The following is a 24,585-nucleotide window of genomic DNA, read 5'->3' as shown; positions in this document are numbered from 1 at the left end:
CACAAAAAGTCTGTCTTAAATGTCGGGTCTAGTGAAGTAGGCCCATATAAATATATATATATATATATATATATATATATATATATATATATATATATATATATATATATATATATATATATATATATATATATATATATATATATATATATATATATATATATATAAAATATAGATATGTGGGGGTTAAGGATTGATGGATGTACACATAGCTTATTTTTTAATATGAACAAATAGAATGGATGGCACAGTGGTGCAGCAGTAGCGTTGTCGCCTCACAAGAGGTTCTCTGATTCGATTCTCGGCTGGAGTGCCTTTTATGTGGAGTCTGCATGTCTTCTCCGCATTTGTGTGGGTTTCCTTGGGTGCTCCGGTTTCCTTCCATGTTCAAGGACATGTGTCTGGAGTGTTTCTCCACGGGCCTCCACTGAAAATTGGCTTTGTTCCAAGTCAGACTTTCCCAGTTAACAAATGCTAAATAAATAAATAAATAAATAAATAAATATTCTTAAAATAATGATGGCTCCAAACTGGGATTTGGTAAATATAGTGGAAAATAAGAGGACGTTAAGGACAAGATATTTGTTTAATAATACCTCATAAAAATAGCTCATAAAAGTCATACTTTGTGTTGTCTAAGAAGTTGTATTACCAATGATTTTCATGCAGTTTGGCATATAGACCAGGTTACTTGTACGTTGGAGGGCAGTTTCAGTAACCCTACATGGTTGCACACTGCTTTGTATTCAGTAAGCTGCTACACAGTGTATAGAGCTGTGCAACCACTGTAAACAGTGTGGTATGCTAATTACAGCAAAAGCAGCTGAATTGTATGCTAATCAACTAATCCAAGATGGAGAATATTCAATAAGATATAAAGCAACAGTGTAGACTTAGTGCTGGTTTTCCCATGCAAATTCCAAAACCTATTGGAATATAGCCATGGAAAGGAGTTCACACAGAAAGAATGTTAGGGGCTGCTGTTGCTTTAATTTATATGTATTTGCAACAGGCTGAAGTCTCTGCTGCTGCTAATAGACCAAGTCCAAGAAGAGGAGTTTTCAAACCCCAGTTAATGTATCACAGTCCATATGAGGTGGAAATTGTGGAGTGCTAAAGGGTAGACAGAGATACACTACAGGAACTCTGCAACCTATGTCGTCCTCAACTCAGACCCAGGACAAACTGAAGAGAACCAATACCAGTGGAGACAAAAGTATGTGTAGCAACAGGAACCTTTCAGAGACCAACAGGAGACATGCTGGGGGTGTCATAGGCATTCACATCCTTGATCCTCCATCAGTTCCTAAATGCTGTGCTCCAAACATGAGTGACCAGATGTATTTTGCCTCATACTCCTGAGGACTGGGCCACAGTTATGTAAGAGTTCTATCCTGTTGCATACTACACTGAAGTTCTGGGTGCCATAGATTGTACACACAAAGAAATCAAGGCACCACCTGGAGAGCAGAGAAGGGACTACATAAATAGAAAGGGCTTCCACTCCATTAGCTGCCAAGTTGTATAATGCTAAGGGAATCATTTTGAATGTATGTGCCGGCAACCTATTTAGTTACCACCTCTCACATCTGGCACACCTCCCAACTGTCTCAGATATTCTCAAGAAGTGATATCCCACAGGGTCATTTACTGGGGATGTAGGTTATGCAGTGGAACCATGGCTGATGATGCCCATCAGAAATGCACACACCTGCTGAAGAATACCATAATGAGGCACATGCTGAAACCAGCAATATCATAAGAGTATGCGTTTGGGATGCTAAAGTCATGAGTCCACTACTTGGGTACATCTGCGGGAGCCCTGCAGTACAGTCCATGTACATGTACTGAAATTTTCACCACCTGTGCCATGCTTCACAACATCATCCTGACAAAACATTTTCAGCAGGATCAACAAGGGGAAGGTGCACATGCCCCACCACCACTAGCAAGGTCACCACAGCCACACGCAGGTGAGGATTCAGAGGGGGAACCAGCAGTTGTAAACATAGTTGTGCTCAATATGCCCTTGCATTGGCTAAGAGGCAATGCTTACCACACTCGCTCACCACCTAAGGGGCTAAAACCTTCATCCTACACACATGCGTATAGTAACATTGATGTCAGGCAATGCTCACAACCTTTACCTACCCATGTGTAATGGCTGTGTACTCCCTAGCATCAGACAGACTCAGCCCTGAACTAAAACTGTAGCAACTTCTGGATTTACGAGGTAAGTGATGAACCTGGAGTGTTAAAACAGAATTGTGTAATATTACAAATGAATGGCATATCCTTGCGTGTTGTTACTTGGTAATGTAAATACAAGTAAAATGTGGGTGATTTGTACAGCAATGACATTAACATGTGACAGTAGAGACTTATGTGCATACATGTGTCTCTAGTAATAGGCCTCGGGCATCAAAGATTCACACATTCATACCTCTCAAAAGTACTAGTCATCACCAAATGTCCTCAGTTTGGCCTCATCCTTTTGTACTGGAAAATCATTAGAGAGAAGTCAGAAAGTAACTAGACACATTTCAGTTTCAGACTTCACAGCCCTCTGAAGATTCTTAAAAATACTGATACAAAAAACTGTTTTAATTCTATCACCTGTCTAACTTTCTAAGACCAAAATATGTCAGAAGTACAATTAGCAATACAACATCAGAAACACAGGTGTACTAAGCACTAAGTTAGCTATGCACCCTGAGCATAGAAACAAATCGTTTGTATTCCTGATTCCAAAAGATAGAAAACAAGGATGTGGCACAGTTATCATCACTTACACAGAGTGTTGTGTTCAGGTGGCAGGAAGCCTAGGCAGACACAAAAGGTAAATGAGTATGTTTCAGTAAGAAATAGAAACAGGCAGACATTTGAATAAAGTAAGAAATAGCCAGTGAGACCAAATGAGGTTTAAGCTTCATGGCTGAACCATGTAACTATTGTGCATGTGTGTCTGTATGGGCCCTCAAGGTAAAATTGGTGTGCAAGTGTCTGCATGAACACAGCCAAACTCCCTCTACATCTTGGTATGTTGGACAAGCATGAGCCATGCATGGTAGATGTGGCAGTTCATCATTGTTGTACCTGACCACGAGAATTGGCATGTCCACTACCATGCTCAAATGCACTGCTGCTACCTGAATGTGACTGTTGTCTGCTGGATGATTTTCCATCATGAGGACGCCCAGGACCAGGACCCCATGGACTGCCACTTCTGGTGTTGGACACCTTAACCACTGATGGAGTAGTGGAAGTAGTGCCACTATGAGAGCATGATTGGACATGGCCACATCAGTTAACATCACATGATGTGGCTGTCCTACCCCCACGTGGATGCCATCCCCCTCCCAGCAGATGTGCCATCAGTCACCGCACATTCCAACAAGTCATTGATCTGATCCATTTAATCGGAAACATGGTGGAGGCAGTCATGCATGGTTAGCCTGTGCCACATCTACAACTCTAAGCATTTCTCTGGAGGACCTATTGGAATGTGCTTGCACCTCCATGTTGGCCCTAAACATACATCAAATGACACGAGAAGACACACCTGGATCAGTTGGTGAATGGACAGCAGCCTTAATCTGCGCACCCCTAATAACCCTCCTTCATGGCACCTCAACCATACTTTAGCCTGATTCAACATGCACTGAAGCCACAGTAACCACACTACCCTGATCAAGTGTCTCTCCCTCCACTTGTCCAATACCTGAGAGCTCTCACTGGAATGGGTTGGTGCAGGCCTACCAGTTGTGTCCAATGGAATTACATTGGATGGCTGAATGTAAACTTCAGTGTCACACCCTGACTGTGTCTGTGTTTGGATGCAATCATCACGAGAGTCTGCTGATACTTGACATCAGGAGGTAGGAGTCCCAAACTTCCACTGTCATGATCATCTGTGATGGTAAGCAACAAACACAGGAATACATACATCACTATAGTCCAATATATGCTAACAAACTAACAGGTGTGCCACTGTTACATACAGCACATCAATACACACAACAGTCCTGACACCCACATCACAAACTAAATATTTATTTGAACTGCTCATTGGTACTGACATAATAATGTTTGGCTTAACATTTGCAGATGATTGTAGGCTCCCTACAGTGGATGGTCCTGGAAGAAGTTAAGCAAAAGGTAAAGAAACCCTCTTCACAATGCAGTAATACAGAGGGTTAAAATGTTTTGCTCTTTGTATGTGTGTTAATGATACCATTAACAAGAACTTGCATGACACGTCATCCCAAAGCCCATGTGTAATCAACCAGAATGTGTTGTTAACTGTACAACTATTCCCCCGTAAGTAATTTAATGTTTAGCAGACCTTAAATAAATATTTTGCTATACAAGAAATATTTAACAATTGAGATAGGTAACCCTACTTGACAAATCTGCATTCTGCCAGACATATAGCCACATCCCCTTTCAAGCAGAAAGGCACCATGTCACCTAAATGCTTCCACAATTACTTCATTCTCAGAGGCTTAGATATAATAAATAAAAGAAATTATTTTACTGTTACCCATTGGAGAAACATAAAACAGTCAAAATATTCAGATATATAAAAAGGGGACTTGTGTGGTTGTAACCTATTACAAGCACACACAAAAAGATTGGATCCAAAACAAGGAGAGTAATAATAGCAAATTCTGTTTGTGCCAACACAGAAATGCAGCTTGGCGCCCCTATCCCCAAACAGGCAAATTACCCATTTTGCTAACAAACCATCAGTGAACTACTATAAAATCTATCAAATAAACTTTCCCTGAAACGTGTACACATTTACCACTGAACATTCCATTTTATGCAATTTCTAGTCATGCCTATCTGTAGCCAACACTCTCCAGAGGTGTGCATGGGACATTCTAGAAGGCTAACACTCCATTATTATTGACAATGTAGAGCATTTACATTTCATGGAAATAACAATAAAAGAGTGTAAAGAGAAAATAGTTGTAACGTTAACACTTGTGATGAAAGTTAATAAGGCTGTGCATCTCAGAAAGTAAAATCCCCTGACAAACATGCTATGCCATCTGTACATTCCTAAGAAATGCATAAGAAATGCATACAGAGAAAAGTAGCATTTGTTAATGTGCGCACATATATATGTGTGTGTGTGTGTGTATGTATATATATATATATATATATATATATATATATATATATATATATATATATAAAATGTATAAATAAACAGATTTTTCTTGGTGACATTTCAACACACCAGTATATAGCTGAAAAAGGCATGCATACCATGTCAAGATCAGTTGTCTTCTGTGCAGATAAATCCCAAGGTAATGTCTTGTGTGTTATCCACATAAACAAGTCTCCTCATGTTCAGGTTCCCCAGCTACATGGTACCCTTTTTATAGCATGCATTCAGAGCTGTGAGCATGGTGAGGATGCAAATGAGGTGTGAACTCATTAGCATTCTGAATCCCGTAATGCAGGTACTCCTTTATTGTTTGTTGCTAATGGATTGCAGCTGTAAATGATTACTGGTAGGGAGAAGGAAAACACAACAGCAGAGTTCAGACTCCCTTATCTCCAGTGTGTGTGTGTCAGCCAGGTTAGACTTACAAAGTATAGAAGTAATTATACCAAGATTTTAAATGTAAGTAGGCAGCACACATTTCACAGTTTCTCTTTAGTAACATCCAACCTCCCCTTCATTTCTTGACAACTATATGTTATTGCCATTTAATATCCTCACATATTTTAAGGATAATTATCCAGAATGGTTTACAAATTATGTTTCAGATTATTGGTCAGCTAAGACAAGAATGAGCAATAAATATAGAGGTAAGACAGAGCTGCATTTTTGTACACAGTAGTCATAAATGGTTGTGTGATCACTCAATGCACTATTTCTGAAATTAATAAATGTACAAACAACTGTTATATGTTTTGTTAGTACTGTGGAAGATGTATTTGGTTGTATGCACAATGATTTTCATTCTCTGCTGCAAAGCTGATTCTGTGGCAAAGAGGGGTAAGCTGCCCTTGCTGTGTTTTGAAGGTTTATTGGAGTGAGAAGCCAAATCCAGACCTATGTAAAAAAAAATTCATGTATATTGATGTAAATATTGTAGTGTTTGTTTAATACATTTCGTTTCTATTTTCCCCTTTTTAAATTTTTTATGCCAGTGTTTGCATGGTGTGCAGCTTAGCTCAAACAAGGGAGATGGAGAAACACAGTGAATGTCATATTCACCTTGCTTATCTTGTATGCAAGATGCTTAGCAGAGCACAAAACATGACTAGTGGCCCACACCGGAAGCAGACATAATACCTGTAGACAGGGCATAGACATAGTAAAGGTCAAAAAGGATACATTGTTGCAGTTTTTGCTTTCCATCATGCAAAAACACTAAGCGATGTTGTGCAGCAGTTAGCAAGCTTCTCCAACACCTGCAGCCATAAGTTACTGCAGACACGAAGAAGAGAGTTAACAGCTTCAAAGTGGATATATTCTATCCATAGGTTCATAGGTGTTTAATGGGCTAAAGACCACAAGGGCCTTTTTAAGCCTAGCCATGCATCCCAAATCTCTGACAAGTTCTGATACCCTTAATAGGTGTATGCAGGAGTTTGGAAGATGAAACATTTACAAGCAGGGACATGAGAGATGAGAACCCTTTACAGGTTGCCTGTGTCTATTAGAGACATAGGTGCCAAACCCGGATGAATTTCCTGTTCCCCATCCAGTTGTCCAAATTGCACTTGAAATGGGTTAGGGAGGAACTCTTCACCATTGGAGTGGTTCACAGGCACTTTGTACATAATCAAATAAACCCAAAAGTACCTCTTTATTTATGCCTTCTTCTTCTTATGTGTTATATGAATTGCTTCCACATCAGAATTTTGCCTGTAGTTTTCTTGCATTTTCTCCTGAAATTCATAACATTTTTCTGTCTCAAAAACATTTTCTGACAGTTTTCTGCTCAATCTTCTACTTTTCTTTTCTTTTTATTTAAATGTAACCCTAACTGTAACAGTTTCTCCTATGCCTGCCCCATACCAACTAAAGGTGGGCAAGCCAGGGTCATCTTGATGTTGAGTACAAGTGAAGCTCAGGCTTCTGGTCTAACAAGCTGTAAATAAACCAAGCAACAGTTTGTTTTCACATGTTTAATGTGTCTTATTCAGACCAAACTTAAAGGTTTTCATTGCTCTGTCTCCGTTCTCGTCATGTCCGATATACACTGTGACTGGCTAAAATCTTAAAGGGGCAGTTAAGAGATCCAGTAGGAAGAAAAGAGCTCTGGTGTTAGTGACCAGGAGGTGTGCAAGAGATGGTGAAAGCTCTGCCTGCAAAAGACACTGGAATGTTTATCAAAAAGATTTCAAGGTAATTTCCAACTCTGAAGACGAGGAGAGGATTATTGGAATGTCTGTGTAGCCATCATGTATTCACATCATGTTAGAGAGCAACCTGAATTCTGTCTGAAGACAAGGGGGTAACTGGAATGTCTGAGTGGCCACCTTGTGTTCAGTTTGTGTCAGAGTGGAGCCTATTTTCGTGAGAGAGTACCACTGGTTTAGTGGAATCCGTTCAAGTCAGGGGTAACCTGGACATCCCTGGACCGACTCTGTTTTCTTCATGTTTTGCTCTTCTCTATGTATATTTTTTAGATCAGTATGCATGTACCGGTTATTATGTGGAGAATTTGTCTTGCATACCTGTGCTGCAAACATGAGCTGCATATAATATCTCACATGTCATTATCCTTACATCTGAAGTGCATCCTTCTGTACAGCAGTCTCAAACTGATATGTAAAGTTAGTTTATTTTAGGTCTGTCAGACTGAGGAAGAAAGATAGTGCTGTGGTAAGACATATGATTTCTTTAGCATTATCACTGTATTTACAAATTAAAGAAGCACGGCCCATAAAACACAGTAGCTTATTATGTATTTGGTAAGTAAGAAGATCTACAGTAAGTATATATTTTATTTTTACAAATTAAAGAAGTGTGGCCCATAAAACACAGTAGCTTATTATGTATTTGGTAAGTAAAAGATCTACAGTAAGTATACATTTTATTTTTACAAATTAAATAAGCACGGCCCATAAAAACGCAGTACCTTATTATGTATTTGGTAAGTAATAAGATCTACAGTAAGTATATATTTTATTTTTACAAATTAAAGAAGCTTGGCCCATAAAAACACAGTAGCTTATTATGTATTTGGTAAGTAATAAGATCTACAGTAAGTATATATTTTATTTTTACAAATTAAAGAAGCGTGGCCCATAAAACACAGTAGCTTATTATGTATTTGGTAAGTAAGAAGATCTACAGTAAGTATATATTTTATTTTTCTTCTCCTTTCATTTCCCCAGTTTCCCAGACCTCAGCCTAATATAAACATGCTATCATTGCTCTTGTTTGATTGGTTAGAGATTGAATGTAAAGTAGTTCAAACTTGCCCTTTCTCAGAACTGACTCCCTCATGTTTAGTCTTAGCATCATATTCTACATTCCTTTATTTGCTTTAGTGACCATGGTAGCAGCACTTTGTATTGTCTTTGCACAGGTGGGCAAATTCTAAACTGTTTCTTAATAAGTTGAGGGTACAGATTTGTTGTAGATCCTTGATATATTGAAAAATTAAGTGCTAACAGGTTCAGAGATAGGACATGAATGAACTATGTATTTCAAATCTCTAACTTGTCAAAGTTTAGGAAAAAGCATTACAGATACCCCTGTCCTCAAAATACATACAGAAATATAATTATGTTGTATAATAAAACTGAACTAGAAGTCAGTTTATAGTCCAATTCTTTCTAAAAAGTCCTGCAGTTACAATCTTACATTGATAGTGATAACTGTATAGCATGATGCGTGTGACTTCAGCCACTGGCCACTTTCAGTTCACGCATCATACCAAAATGTACATTCTTAAGGACACCTGTGGAATCCCCAGCATTTATTACATGTTATACCCATTTTGCATTGTTAGCACTGTCTCAGTTCATAACAGGCTCTAAAAAGTAAGTTAGACCCTTACTTCTGCTCAGGATGTGCCCTTTTTAAAATATCCCAGGCTTGCCCACCTGTAATTCCAACTGTATAACCTATGGAACATTTTTTTCTTTATTACTAAACTGTTTGTATAATTCAACATTACTGGACATGTTATCTCCTCTCTTATCTCAATTTCTCACTTTTGTTTACTTTTACTTGTAACAATATCCATAGGCATCATTGTCTGACTGTGTTCTCACTGTAATCCCATCTCCTATTGTCAGCTGAACCTGTTCTTATATACAAGTCTTAATAACACTCCATTAATATCTCCCCCTTTCACTACCTCATACACTTAAATAATTTTATGTAAAATTTTACTAACTCTGTTTTACAAGTAACTTATATTCCTAATTCAGTAATGTCACTGCTCTTCAATTAGCAAGGTCTGCTGTCATCCTTCTTCCAAAAAAATACTGTACTCACGGGCTTTTGTCTTTAATCCTTCCTCAAAGCATTTGGTTATTACACAAGTTAAAATATCTAGCTGCAAGAGCTCTAAAAATTAATGTCAGGGATTCCATCTTCTGGGGCTGCCTCTCTCTAACTTTTTTAAAGCCCAAGTTATCTCATCTCTTAGTCCTTGCACTTATGTATTTTTTGTTTCCCCCAAAGCTTTACCATTTCACCTCTTGCCATGCTCACTTGTGAAGTGTTATACAGACTTTTTAAGCATTCCTCCCTCACCTTCATAATATTACTATCTTTACAAGCTCCCTGCCTTTCCCTATGGTTCATTTATCCACAAATCCATACATCTGCTTCACCTTTTAACTTAACAGAGGTCATACCACCTATTTTCTACTCTTGTTTGAAAACCTTTTGTTTGGCTTAATTATTTCTTTACATTTTTACGAATTTCTCTGTTTCTTTATTTTTCTTATTTTTGAAGAGTCTTATGATAATTGTCTACTCAATGACATCATCACAGTTTTTCTTCTGTGATATATTCCATTCTGGGAATATACTATTCTGGGAAATGTAAATATAGACTGATCAAAACTTATGACAGACTCTCCAAATATTAGTATTAACCTCCACAGCTTCAAACAACTCATCACATCCCCCACTTGTGTTAATAAAGCTCTGGTTCCACTTCTATCCTTGATTTGATACTTACTACAGATCCTAATCTTTACCGCAACCCCCACACCTTACCCGACTCCCTTTGTGACCACCTGCCTAGTCACATCCAAAGACACACTGTCCAGCTACCTAAATCCCATATATACAGAGACCACCATAAATTACCTCCTTTGATACTGAATCATTTAACTCTAAACTGGCATCCATAAACTGGCTCTTTTCACCACCTCCCCTTAATGAAGCTGTTGAAAAATGTAACCAGATTTTCGTCAACATCTTAGATTCACTTGCTCCCCAAAGAAAATTTAGGATAAAAACCTAACTATGCACCTTGATTGTCAAACAAAACCCGCTCCCTTATTCATAAAAGGGATGCTATCTGGAAAACCTGGCAGAAAACCCAATCTCCTACCCAACTACAAAATTACAAGGAAATCAGAAACCTTACAAAAAATTGCATTTACCAGTACAAGAAAAACTTTTATAGTACAGCACAAACTAATCACCTCCCCAACCCTAAAAGGTTCTGGTCCACTAGCAATAATATCCTTCACCCTAGTAACCCCACAACCCCAAATCCATTCCCTAATAACTCACCACTGGAGACTGCTACACTGCTTAATAACTACTTCAGAGACATTATCTGCACACTCACTCATTCAGACCTTTACTCCACTCTCCCAAACTCTTCCACTTCTATTCTTAATAAAAACCCTTTCTCTCTTAAAAAAGCCAACAACTCGTTGAAATACACACGGCAAAACAACACTTTAATGCAAAATAGTAAAAATATAAAACATGTGAGCGCTTTCACAGAGTCCTCTCTGCTTCCACAGACATAATACAGTAACTGCTGCTCTTGTTTAAATAATGATACATTTAGGTCATATCCAATCAGGTAACAGCATCTTAATTGAATAAATAAAAGTTAAAGGCATACACTATACAAACACTATATAAACAATCAATCATAGAAATAGTGAACTAAAAATATATGTAAAAAACTGTAAAAACTTGCTATGTTACTGTAAGTGTAATTCAGCTGTCTGGACTTTGATCGACTTCACGCTTAAGTAAGACACATACACAAATGAATTCATATACAAGGACGTTGTCAGGTCACACACACACACACACACGCACATACACACACACTCACACACATGGTTAACACCTCAATCTGTCATCTGTATTTATGAATGATTCATGACTATGTCTGGGAAGCACTTGTTCTGTGGAAAAGATGGAAAATCACCACTGTGGAAGAAAGTTATTTGTCCCTTATTCATACATTTGAATCCCTTACTGTAAAAATCAGTTTTAGCAGTGTATAAAGCCAAACGTGTCTGGTCATGACATTTATGTCTCCAGTGTCTGTCAGCAAAGTTAAATCACCTAACAGTTACAGCAGCATACACCCCCTCAAACTTATGTCGAGTGTCTGATTAATCTTCCAGTTTCAAAAATTCCGTTCCTCCCTGCTTGGCACTGTTGCTCTCAATTTAACACTGCGCAGACATGGTTGGCATCATTGCTTGGGTTTGCACACTACAAGTAGTCACAATAACCAGCATTGTTGTGAAATCATTATTTACTATTGATATTGCTTTGGGATTAGACATGTCTGGTGTTAGAGGAGAAGGTGCCCTTTTGCACTCCTGGTAAAGCACCACAGCCACAAGCTTCTTCAGGGGGACTATTCTGACGCCCAGTAAAAGTCCGAGGCTTGGAATAGTCTGGCCAAGGCTGTATCCAGTGCAACTGGCATCCCACGCATTGGTGAATAGTGTAGGCACCACTTCAACAACCTAAAAAGGTGCAAGAGGGATGCACTCAAACAGTGGTTGGATGACATTCAAACTACCAACATCCAACAGTTGTATAAGTATGCTAATAAAGCAATTTATAATACATAGAAAGCTAAATATAAGCATGAGTGGTATGCATAGAGCTTTTCTTTTTCTTTTCTGTTCTTTTCTTTTCACAGCTAATCCTGAAAGAGTGGTGAATAGGCAGGCTTATGCTGATCATCTGGAGAGACTGAGAGAAGCAAGGGGTATTTGTACACCACAAGAGAAGTATTGTTCCATCCATGCATCCTCAACTACTTTTCCCATTTTGCACATGGGGTTGGGGTGTCACTTCATCACTGGCATTCATCTTGAGCCAAGGTTTGCACTGCTGGGTCGCTAGCTCTACCATGGTAGTTTATTTGTACCACTCATTTGCACACTCATCGAAAGCCAATTTAGAGTGACCAATCCACTGACTGCATGTCTTTGGAATGTGGGAGGAAACAGGAACACCCAGAGGAAACCCACATGACCACAGGGAGGACATGCAGACTCTGCACAGAAGGCACCCCAGCTGAGAGTCAAACTGGAGAGTTTTTTTGCTGTGAGGCAATGATGCTAACAGTTGCACCACAGCTGTAGCTTTAGAAGTTAAAGAAAATGTTTTTTGTTTTCTGTGGAGTAGCAGCAAAGTAAGCATGCATATCTTAACTGAAAAAGCAAGTGTGCATGCTTAAGTCTGTAATACAAACCAACTTTAAGAGTCAAGTGTAAGGCTGTAGTCAGAGGTTGTGGGTTCAAACACAAGTAACAACTATATAATACTGCAGTTCTTTAATATTACATAATTAAAATCTAACAGCAGAAACAAAGCAAAGTTTGTCCACCACAGAGTGGTTTAAAAGTATTTAATACTAAAAATCAGCAAGTATAAGCAAAATAAAAACAAAGTAAAAACGTGAAGTCAACTTTAGTAACTGGATGAGCGCTCCTCCAGTTTTTTCATATTAAATAGTTATAAACTTCTCCGTCATGGTCACGTTTTGCTTTGTTTCTGCTGCTAAGTTTGACTGACAAGCTACCTTTAATTGTCTGTGGTGCACTTTTGCCTGGATTTAAATTAAAATCTATACAAGTGGCAGAAAAATGCCACTATTAACTATAATCTGTATAATTGGAACAAACAAATCTGCAGTATATGCACATTGCAAGGATTACTTTCAGCAATCTATAATTATAGTTTGTAGTTGTTAGGAAGTATACTTAAATGTAATACTTCAGGTAAAAATAGTTGTATTATTGTGATAATGCATTGCATGTCAAATATGATAGTACTAATTTTATTTTTTTTTCTTTCACCCCAGCCCTTATGTCTTTTTTTTTTGTTTGTTTTCAATTATGTGTCATCCATTTGTAACAGATAACTAAATACTTCACACCACAGCAAGGTTGGCCAACCCCAGTGGGTTAGCCTGTCCCCACTTCACCAGCTCCAGCACCGATGGCCAGCACATTTGGGACCCAACCTGGCAGTACTGCTTCTGATGCCCCTTCTCTACCTGTGCCCTCAGGTAGCATTACTCTGGCAGCTGGTGCTATGGTAACCTTTGGGGGTACTGCTGGAGGAGGAGGAAGATATTTCATCACCCACCTGGAGATGCCAGGGTTGGTGTGTAGGGTCATGCACAGCACCATTGGTATACACCTACACCAGATGGAGATGCTGCTCTCCCTCATTGTCTGTAGGAGGAGAATATGTCGAGCACTCCAGCAGCCAGCAGAGTAAAAGGACAGTGATGGTAGTCCTGTGGATGAGGACTAGATTCTTACTGTCCCTATATTTGATGGGCATGAGCTTGCATTGTTCCCACCCTCACCACAATTATGGTGTCACCCAATCTTCTGTGTTCTTCACCATCCCTGTGTTTTTTCTTGTTTGTCCTGTCTGCATTTGCTTCCTCACTTACCCAACTTACCTGACTCAGAAATATCAAAGTTCCTTACCCAGTATTCCTCTCTTACTGAAGTAAAAAAAAAATACACCTGTACAACAAAAATATATCAACCCATAAAAAGCTATCCATTTTATATGTGTCTTCTTGACACACTTGATTTGGTCCAATTGACTATACAGCATGATTACATTGTTGTCATCCATCCTTCTGAAATGACAGACCAAATTCAGCTAATATTCTATACATATTTTAGTTTTACACTGATGAATTAATGGATAGCTATGTTTTTCCCTACCTCCTCCTTCCTGCAAATTCCTATATTGTTTCCCTTTGTCCTTCCCCCCTGCTTGACCCCCATTTCATCACTTTCCTATCTACCCCAATTTAACACCTGTAATTTGGTCAAAAAATAGAATCACACACGACTGTCAAAAAAATCCCTTAAATTTATGGCCTTTAGTTTGTGCTTAGTTTTCGCATCGCTCACCAGTACTGGGTGCCTCATTCTTGCTGTGGTTAGCTCCATGCGATGTTGCTTAAACACACTGCACCATGTCAGTATGCAGTAACATACTGTGAATGTAGTGTAAAGCATAATTTAATTCCATAATCACTACTTATTTAAAAGTATTGCATACACCTGGATTTGAACTGTGTGTCATCTGGGCTCAAAAAGAATGTGCCAATACATTTACACCTGTTTTAAGAACAAAGTGTCTTTCCTTCCAGACTGCTTCTACCTTCTTTACAGATACTGCTCCAAATCCCAGAATAACGTCTGTGCTCTACTGAATAGCCATTTTAAACTAAAGTATGTTCCAAGCTCATACCACAAATTAGCCTTACTTTGTCTACTGTAAAGGCTACCTGCATACCACTGAGCCCCCCCACAACACTCTCCTCTTTGTTAAAAACTTTGCCTCTTTGTCTCTCTCTGCCATCAGTAAGTTAGCCACTGCACTAGTGCCAACTTTCTTGTTTTCTGTTTGTGGTTTCCTTTTAACTGTTTTTATCTTACTGTGTATGCCTTGCTATAACATCTCTTCCCTCTCTGCCTACACCTCTCCACCTCTTCTTCTTACCTGCTGACTCTCCTGACTTTCACTGTGTGCTCCTTACTATTTCCCTCTTGGCCTGCTGATTTTTTGTGGTGACTGCTGTTTCCAGGCCCAACCCCGCTCTGTTCACCCTTGCTATGCTCGGGCTCACCCTGCTCCCCTAACCTACCCCCATTCCCACCCACCCCAATTTCATTTATACTGGCTACACCTCATTTTCAACCCCTCCCACTCTCCCCACTTATCCATTCACAGCTGTCCCCTGTAAACATCCTACCATTCCTCTCCAAATATCTTCCTATCCCTCCCATACATCCACTAATATCAATTACTGTTTATACCTACCCACACCACAACCCCACTCTGTCATCCCCCTCCTTCTCATTATCTTCCCCACACTCACAGCATCTTAGCATATCTCTAGCCTTTTACTCTACCTTCCTTTAATGTACTAATGCTCCCTTCTTACTCACTCCTCTCTACCTTGTAAATTAATCTATCCTTAATACTTTCTATTCATTGTTTTCATCTTTATCACCCCTCTCCTTCCTAGTAAATAACCTCTTCCCCACGTTTACCCAGCTGTCTGTCATCCTGCTGTCATTATTTCATTTCAAATCATTCTCCCCTCTACCTCACATAAATCCTGCTTTATGTACCTCTCTTTACTTACCTCCTATCATGCACACCTTCATTTTCCGCATTCTTCCTCAACCTACACGTCTTCTGTACTCCATAAGGAACCCACCTTGCCCTTCCTAATTTGCCCCCTCTCTCTAACTCTTCCATCACACATCTCATCAAAATAAACATTTTCTCTGTGTCTATCATAGCCTTCAAATCTAAATACTAACCCACTGGCTTTTACCTTTATGCAAAAAAACTTCCCCCTTTTCTAACAATTTAATATCATCTGGTGACTCACCCCAACCAAGGCCCATCTAGCCAAATCACAACAAACACCTCTCTAGATCTCTATCTTTGCTATTAACATACAAAGTCTACCTATTAAAGTTACAGAACTATACTCCTGGATCACCCACCAATCACCACACGTCATGGCCCTATCTGAAACTTGGCTAAAACCACATATTTCTAACACTGAAATACTACCTCCCACTACATCTGTTGCCAAGACAGAACCACCAAAAATGTGGAGGTGTCACAATTATGTATTCTGAACACCTTAACCTATCCCCAGACCAATATATTTGCCTAACTTTCAACCAGCTGAACTTCCTCTAAACTGTTACTTCAACCCCCATGAGACAAAAGGTGCCACAAAGAGTAAAGCGCCAACTATAAAAACAGTCAAAATGAAGCACCTGGAGCCACAGTAAATGACTGAAAGCACTCAACTTTAATAAGTACACAAAAAATAAAACACTTAACTTTCTCACCACATTTTTCATTCCAAATGGAACTTCCTCAGATAATGCATGATAAAACTTAAACAGTCCCTTTAATACTCATTCAAAACTTAATTAACCAATGTCCAAATTGGTCAGTCAATGTCCAAATCTCATAGATATTCATCAAATCATGTGATTTTAACATTTGGTGAATATTTGAGATTTGGACATTGCTTGACTAACTTGGACATTGATTGGTTAATTAAGATTTGAGTGAGTATTTAAGGGACTCTTTAAGTTTTGTCATGCATTATCTGAGGAAGTTCCATTTGGAACGAAAAACTTGGTGAGAAAGTTAAGTGTTTTATTTTTTGTGTACTTATTAAAGTTGAGTGCTTTCAGTCATTTACTGTGGCTCCAGGTGCTTCATGTTGACTGTTTCCCATAAGAAATTCACCATTGCCTATATCTGTATCCCACCTGGAAACAACATTCCCATCCTCATATCTATTACAACATGGATTTTGACCTTGCTACTAGGCAATGTAAATATCGACTGGCAAAAACTGTCCTCTACGTCTCCTTTCCTTCAAATCAGCCTACACAGCTTCCATCAACTTATCAGAAGTACTACCCACTTCAACAGCAGCAATTTTTTTTATTTATCTATTTACCGGGTAGTGTCTGACTGCATTGCAAAAAAAAAAAAAAAAAAACTTTTTCAGTGGAGACCCGGGGAGAAAAGCTCCACAACAAAAAGAACATTATTAAGGTACACACAGTAAACTTAATTTAAGTAGTACATTGGTAACAATATATAAATGAGCGTAAGAAAAATATTATAGCAAAATAGAATACAATATAAACATGCATGTTTCAGGCATACAGGAATATTGTTTATTTTTATTTATTTATTCATTTATTTTATTTTTTTTTTTACAAATAAATATGAGGTACATAAGTCATGTAGCTTTACAAGTTGAGTTACTTCTGAAAGACCAAAATTGGTCATGTAGTTTTACAAGTTAGGTCATCTGAAGGAACAAAGATTAAAGATAAGACAGATAGTGGGATAGCCCTATGTGGAATGAGCACTATTTGGGCTAACATGTGAGATGAGTGGAAAAATAAGAAGAATATTAGCTGGGAGCAATACAGTGGCATAGCCAATTATCATTCAAGTCTTTAGAGTAGTTCTAAATGTGGACAAATTGGAGTTTTTAGTTCTGTTGAGGAAGGGTGTTCTGGTCTTTGGCTGTTTTTTGGGAGTAGAGGGAGTCTCTGTGACAGTTGTGAGACTTTGTTACTTTTAGTATTAGTTTGTTGGATAGCCTGAGCAGTATACAGTTTGTTTGGCTGGACTAGGTTTGATAGAGGTGGGCAGTCATTAGGGTTGAATATGATTTTATGGGCAAATGAAAGTTGTTTTAGTAATAATAGGTTGGGAAGTTTTAGGCAGTGTATCTGTCGGAGAGCAGTACAGTGGTGTGTTCTGTTGGGTTGGTTGGTGAAAGGCTTAGCTTTTCTGTTATAGCAGGAGTCTAGTTTGTTTAGGTCAGTTTTTGATGGGTTAGTAAAAACCTCAGAGCAGTATAGGAGGGTGGATAGCAAGTGGGATCTTTCAGTGGCCAGTCTAGCTTGTTGTGTAAGGTAAGGTTTAACCCTCTGTAGAGCACCTAGTTTAGAGTGGATTTTTTTGATGGTCAAATAGATGCGTTTATTAAATTTTAGTGAGTCATCTGTAGTTACCCTAGCAGCTTGGTCTGATTGGTGGGTTCGATTTTTGTACCATTGTTAGAAAGTATGGAGAGGGATTGGGTACTGGGTTTGGAAGATTTATTAGTAAAAATTGAGCTTGGTCTTATTTGGACTTAGGATGAGTTGATGGTGGGTGAGGTACTTTTTAATGTCTTGGAATGATAATTGCATTTTGTGTTGGAGTTCTTGTGGGGAGTGGGCTGAGCAGATAAGAGAGGAGTCCTCTGCATATTGGATGATGGTGGCATGTTGGGTGGCAGTATACAAGTTGTTGGTAAATATTATGAAGAGGAGGGGCCCAAGTATGGAGCCTTGAGGTACCCCTGTGGTGACTAGTAATAGTAGGGAGAGGCTGTTTGCCCACTTAGTCACCTGTTGGCAGTCAGATAGATAACTCTGAAACCATGTTAGGGATGTGGTATTGAGATTGTAAGTGGCAAGTTTGTTGAGCAGCAGCTGTTGGGACACTGTGTCAGAAACTTTTGACATATCTAAGAAAATGGCTGAGACTAGTTGTTCTTCATTTCTGAGGTGGTGAATGGTCTCTGTAAAGATTATGAGGGCTGAGTTAGTACTGTGTTTATGCCTGAAGCCATGCTGGGTACTGGAGAGTAGGTTGTTGGTAGTGAGGTGATTCATAAGTTGCTGATGGGTATTTTTCTGTAGAATTTTGGCATTGGGGGATAGAATGGTGATGAAACAGTAGTCATGTCTCTAGATGGGCCACCCTTATGAAGTGGTATGATATGAGAGATTTTCCATAATTTGAGAGCGTACTTTTTGGAGATGGAGTAATATATTAGTAATGATATGGGGTAGGCAATAGATAGGGCTGCTGATTTTAGGTATTCATTTGGAAGTTGGTCGGCAACTAAGTAGCAGAGTTTTAATTTACACAGGAATGTTTTTTATGTAGGAAGTTGGAATAGGAATGAAGGAGAAGGAGTTTGTGTCAGGGGTAGGGGAGGGGACAGTGAGTGGTGGGATTGTTTTGTTGTCTAGGAGAGAAGTGATTGAGTTGATGAAGTGGGAATTGAATTTTGCGGCTAAGGGCACAGAGGAGTTAGTAGTGAGAGGGGCAGGGGTTGGGGTTTTACCAGGGTTAAGGAGGTGGTTGATATTCTGCCAGAGTTTTTGTGGATTGTGCTGGTATTTTTGTTGGCAGGTGAGGAAATTAGGTTCTTTTATCCTTGATGATGTTTTTTCTTATTTATTTATTTATTTGACATTTGTTAACTGGGTTGGTCCAACTGAGCCATTGGCCCATTTTCAGTGGAGACCCAAGGAGAAAAGCTCCAGAGATTTAACAGATACATTGAAGTAATAACAGAGTTAACAGTTAACAACACAGTTAAAAAGGAGTACTAACACGGTTATTAGGTATTTATATGTACAGAGAAATGAAAAGAAAAATAGAAAGTATAAAAGTATAATTGTATCAGCAAGATTTTTTTTCTTTGCAAGCAGATAAATAATTCATAGACAAAAAATGAGGTGGAGCTAGGTATGAAATATTTGTATGTGATGTAGTCTCTTAGCTAGATGGGTTATTTATTTATGGAGAGTGAAATTGTAGGTGTGTAGGATGGTGGGGTGCAGGGGTGTAGAGGATTATGTAGGGTCTTGACAGGGGCAAGACTATGTTAAGTAGATGCAGTCTTAGCTCTTTTTTGAAGTGTTTGGGGTGAAGAATGTTTTTTATATGTGACAGGAGTTTATTCCAGGCTTGGGCTATGCTGCATTTGTAAAGCAGCTTTCCAAAGTATTTGTTAGGTTTGTATATGTTAAGGAGTTGTTGATTAGATGTACAGAGAGTGCAGTTTGGGGTGTAATAGGAGACAAGGGAGGAGAGAGAGGCAGAGAGTAGGTTTGAATATAACAGTGTATGATTTGAAATTGAGACATTTGGAGTTGTTGAGATAATTTTAGCCATTTGAGTGAGTTGAGTGCAAGGCAGTGGTGTGAGTTGTGAGGAGAGTTAGTGGCAAATCTGGCTACTTTGTAGTAAGTTTGTTGGAGTTTAGATAAATATGTGGAGTGAATGTAAGAGAGGATAGGGGCAGTATAGAGAAGGGAGGGAAGGAGGAGAGACTGAGCTAGGGAGAGTCTACCATCTCAGTTAAGAAATTTCTTATTTTGGTATAGTAGACCTAATTTTTGGTGGGGTTTTTTTGATGTTTTGCTGAATATGCAAGTTAAATTTTAGCTCATCTTCGATAATTATACCTGGGAGCTTACTGTGGGGTTCAGCTTGGATGGTGGTCTTATCAACAGATATGATTAAAAAGGTAGATTTATGGTGAGAGAGATGTTGAGGAAGAAATAGTAAGAATTTAGTTTTTTTTTGGATTTAAGATGAGCTGATTTTTGGAGAGCCATGTTTCTATGGACAGGAAAGAGTCTTGGGTGTGCGTATGGAGGTCAGAGATGTTGGAGATGGATGAGTGTAGAATCATCAGCATATTGAATGAGGGAGGATTGTTTGCAAGAGGTGTGGATGTCATTTATGAAGATGTTGAATGGCATGGTTTCTAAGTTTGTAATGGGTGAAATTATTATTATTTTTGGTCATATGATATAGTGACCAGGCCTTATCTCTTTGTTTCATTTGCTGTTTTGTTTCTTTAGAAAGGCATGGTAGCTGTTTGTTTTTTTGGCAAATTTTTCTGAAAGAGCAAGATTATTTAATATTTCAAGGAATTTGTTATTGAAGTATTCTACAGCTAGGACTAGTTGCAGGTTTTTTAATGGGGACCAATCGCAGTTTTGTAGTAGTAAATTGAAGGTGTCTGAGGAGAAATATTTTTTGTTACGAATGTATTTGCATGAGATGCTGGTTTGGATATGTGTTTTCTTCCTAATTAGAAATGTAGAGGCATGATCAGTTAGTGTGACTGGTAGATAGCCTGTCTGGTACCCGTGGTTTGATTTGTTGGTTAAAATCCAGTCTAGAAGTGATTTTTTTATTAGAGCGCTTGTCGATGCGGGTGGGGTAGTTAATAATTTGAGTGAAGTTGCATACATTTATAAATGAGGTAGGTGAGTTTGAGGAGCAAGAGAACCATTCTAGGTTGAAATCACCTAGAATGATGGTTTCTTGAGATAGAGTCAAAGATGTCCAGGATAGAAGGGATTCTGTGTTGTGCAGGTTGTTGCCTGGTGGTAGGTAGATGGCTATGATGTTAATGGATTTGTGAGGATTAATTTGGAGGTGAGTGATAAAGAGTTCAGCATGAGAGATGTCTAATGGGGAACAGTTTAGTTTTTCTAGATTAAGTGATTCTTTAAACATAATTACTACACCGCCACCATGTTTGTTTATCCTGTCCTGCCTTATAATATTGTAACCATTTGCAGTAATTTCAGAGTCTTTGATGTGGGGCTTTAATCAGGTTTCAGTTATGACTGCAGTGTTTATGGAGTAGGAAGCAAAGGTGGCATAGAATTCAGGTAATTTGTTTGCAAGGCTTCTGAGATTAAAGCATGTAATGAGAAGGCCAGAGTTACTGGTAATAGGTAAAGATGTATAGGTAGTGGTGTCTGTCTGATTTTGAGTAGATGTGGAGGAGCAGGAGCTTGGGGGTAATGGGTAGGTTACATGGGAGGTACACATGGGCCCAGGATTGGGATGAATATATGATTGGAGTTTTATCTTAGAGAGTACAAAATTAGGTGCTTCAGTTTGGTTATAAGTTGGTTATACCTGTAGAAGGACAACCAAGTGTTGGTGTGTTGTATATGTCTTGAAGGGAGAAAATTAGTATTAAATCTAGGGTAAGTCTTGGTTGATGATATAATGATAAGGTTTGCATGGGAGGTGTGGTGAGGTGTATGTGAGTGTTGGGGATGGATTCTTGGTGAGTTTGAAGTTATGGGAGTTGGTAACATAGTAAGCAAGGAAGATGATGCCTGATAATAGAGTGTTGTAGAGCAAGCAGTTTTGGCCTTTCATTCTGATTGGGGAGTGGGTGTGAGATCAGGAAGTGAGGTATAGGAAAGTAGAGTGTAGTATGGTATTGTGAGAGGTTGAGTTTAGGTGGGGTTAGTGGGGAGGGAGTTGTGTATAAGAGTTAAGCTAGAGGGGAGAGAGTTGTGTATGAGAGTTAAGCTAGAGGGGGGGAATTGTGTATAAGAGTTAAGCTAGAGGGGAGGGAGTTGTGTATAATAGTTGAAGCTAGAGGAGTGTAGTTAGCTGAGGTGGGAGGAGAGTGGATTGGAGAATTGTACAGGGGATGTGGTTATCTCAGGTATAAAGGAAAGGAGGTAGGGGTGAGAATAGGGGTAGGGCAGCAGAGCAGACTGGTCTTGGGTAAGAGTGAGTCAGACAAAAAAATCACTCAATCCACAGACTGGTTGTAGGTATGTTTGGTACCTTGCTTGTTAGTTTTTGTTTTCTTTTGAATATATGCAGGAACTTACAGAACAAAAATAATATCTTTATTGCCTACAATGTGCTGTTTAGCCAATGCAGAAACCTTGTGCTGTGTATTTGTACTTATGTTAACTTTAGTGTGTTTGGCTTAGCTGGGAGTCAGGAACAACTACTAAAAAGGTTATGTGACTGTATATTAAAGATGTTTGCAATTTAAAGATTACAAGAAATGCTAGCTTGTGAATGGGGGTAGCTTTGTCCCTGGCCTACAGTTAAAGTACGCTATGCACTTAATAGAGTCTATATCAGAACAACGAAATGGCTCATTATTGAATGCCATAATGTCGAACTGCAAAACCCAAACCCTAACAATATCGAAACCTCAAAACAGTGAATTTTTTTACAGGGAAAAATTTTGCTGTTCCGAGAAACACACACATATAACAAGCACACTAAAAAGCAGCAATCCACACACATACACTTAAAAGCTACATCTAAGCCTACACTACACTGCACATACACTATCTATCCATTTACCCTAACCCAGACCCTAACCCTAAGGTCCGTCACTATCACACACTAACCTCACCCGCACCCTAACCCGAACGTCTGCACAATCACACACTTACCTTAACCCAACCTGTAACTTTCCACTGCATCGCTGAAAACAGCGAAGCCACAACAACTGCCAACCAAATTCTTTCCCTAGGAAAGAAATCGGTTTTGTGCGACTTTGCTATTTTCAGCATTCGCAATATTGGGTCCGATATTAGATCATTCGCAATTCAGCCGTTTCGATGATCTTATATAGACTCACTTAATACAAGGATAAGCCCAAACTATTGTGGAATTCAGGTGCACCTACAATGCTTCTTTAGTCCTTTTTCTTTCAGGATGATTGTTTCCTTTTATTGTTTAGTGCCCAGGTTCATGAAGTTGCTAGAGCAGGTAAAAACTGCCATGGACCAGTAGAAAGGGAACGGCTGAGCAACCCATTCACAGGGGCTGTGGAAATCTAAAAATAAGAATGGAGAATAAGACACAGCTGCAGTTAGTAGGGTCACTGAAGAAGATGGAGGGAAGTACAGGAGAGACAGAATACCATAGCTGAGAAATGCAAGCATGAAATGTGAAACAAAAACATTACTGTCAGGGTAGAGTGCAATTCTAACATTTAGTAGAAGTTTAAAGCATACCAGTGAATAAATGCAGCACAAATAGACCAGAGCAATGCTAATATGTGATAAACCACCTACATACGCTATACTAACTTTAGTATGTGCACATGATATATATAATACAGCATGCAGGTCTAAGAAAACAGTACAGGAATCACCAGCCACATATTAGCTAAACAGGAGAAGGGAAACACTCCCGATAGTTCACTAGACACTGTACTATGTGTTAATACAATTTTAAATGCCTTTCAAGTCTAGAAATCTTAGGCCTCCAAACATGGGCTTAAAAACACATTGCTTGAATCATAAATAGCGAACTCTTTGCAATGAAACAGACTTAAAGTGGCTTTTTACAAGATCACAGCAGTAAATAAGTAAAATACAGAGAGTTTCCTGCAAGACTCCACTAAAGTCACATTTATGTCACAGAAACAGCTACAAAATACATGTTAAAGCAACAGAGTCATAATACAGCACAGACAGATTATCTAGCGGTGCAGCCCTAAGCAGTTTTTTGCTTAGCATTCCCATGTACTAACAGGATGTAAAAACTTTCAACCAGCTGAACTACTACAATACCGGAGGTACCACCTTAGACTGGAATCTTACCTCTGACCCCACCCTGTGTCATGATCCAGGAGCCCTGCCCAACTCCCGAAGTGACCACCTCCTTATCAAAGTGCAATGTTACTTTTCCCTTCTTCTACTTTTGGCTTTTTCCCAGTTAGGGTTCACCACAGTAGATCACCTGTCCGCTCATGACTGGCAGTGGAGTTTTTACGGTATCGAGTTGCCAGCCCGGCACCCAACCTTCCACAGAAGACACACGCACACACTCATGCCTAGGACCAATTTAGAGTTTCCAATCCACCTATAGCATGTCTTTGGGATGTGAGAGGAAACCGGAGCACCTGGAGAACCCACACGACCACAGGGAAGACATGCAGACTCCGCACAGAAGGCACCCCAGCCAAAAAT

The 24,585-nt window shown here is 39.0% G+C and overlaps 1 protein-coding gene across 1 annotated transcript in view; it reads left to right on the top strand.

Annotated features, from left to right (window-relative positions):
• LOC122814452 (E3 ubiquitin-protein ligase TRIM39-like) overlaps nucleotides 1–24,585 on the top strand; it is a 125,903-nt gene that overhangs the window by 86,107 nt on the left and 15,211 nt on the right. The window lies entirely within an intron of this gene.

This window comes from Protopterus annectens, chromosome 10.part0 (assembly GCF_019279795.1).
Source record: "Protopterus annectens isolate FY-2018-M chromosome 10.part0, PAN1.0, whole genome shotgun sequence".
NCBI lineage: Eukaryota > Metazoa > Chordata > Ceratodontiformes > Protopteridae > Protopterus > Protopterus annectens.
This window is presented reverse-complemented; position numbering and strand designations above follow the sequence as displayed.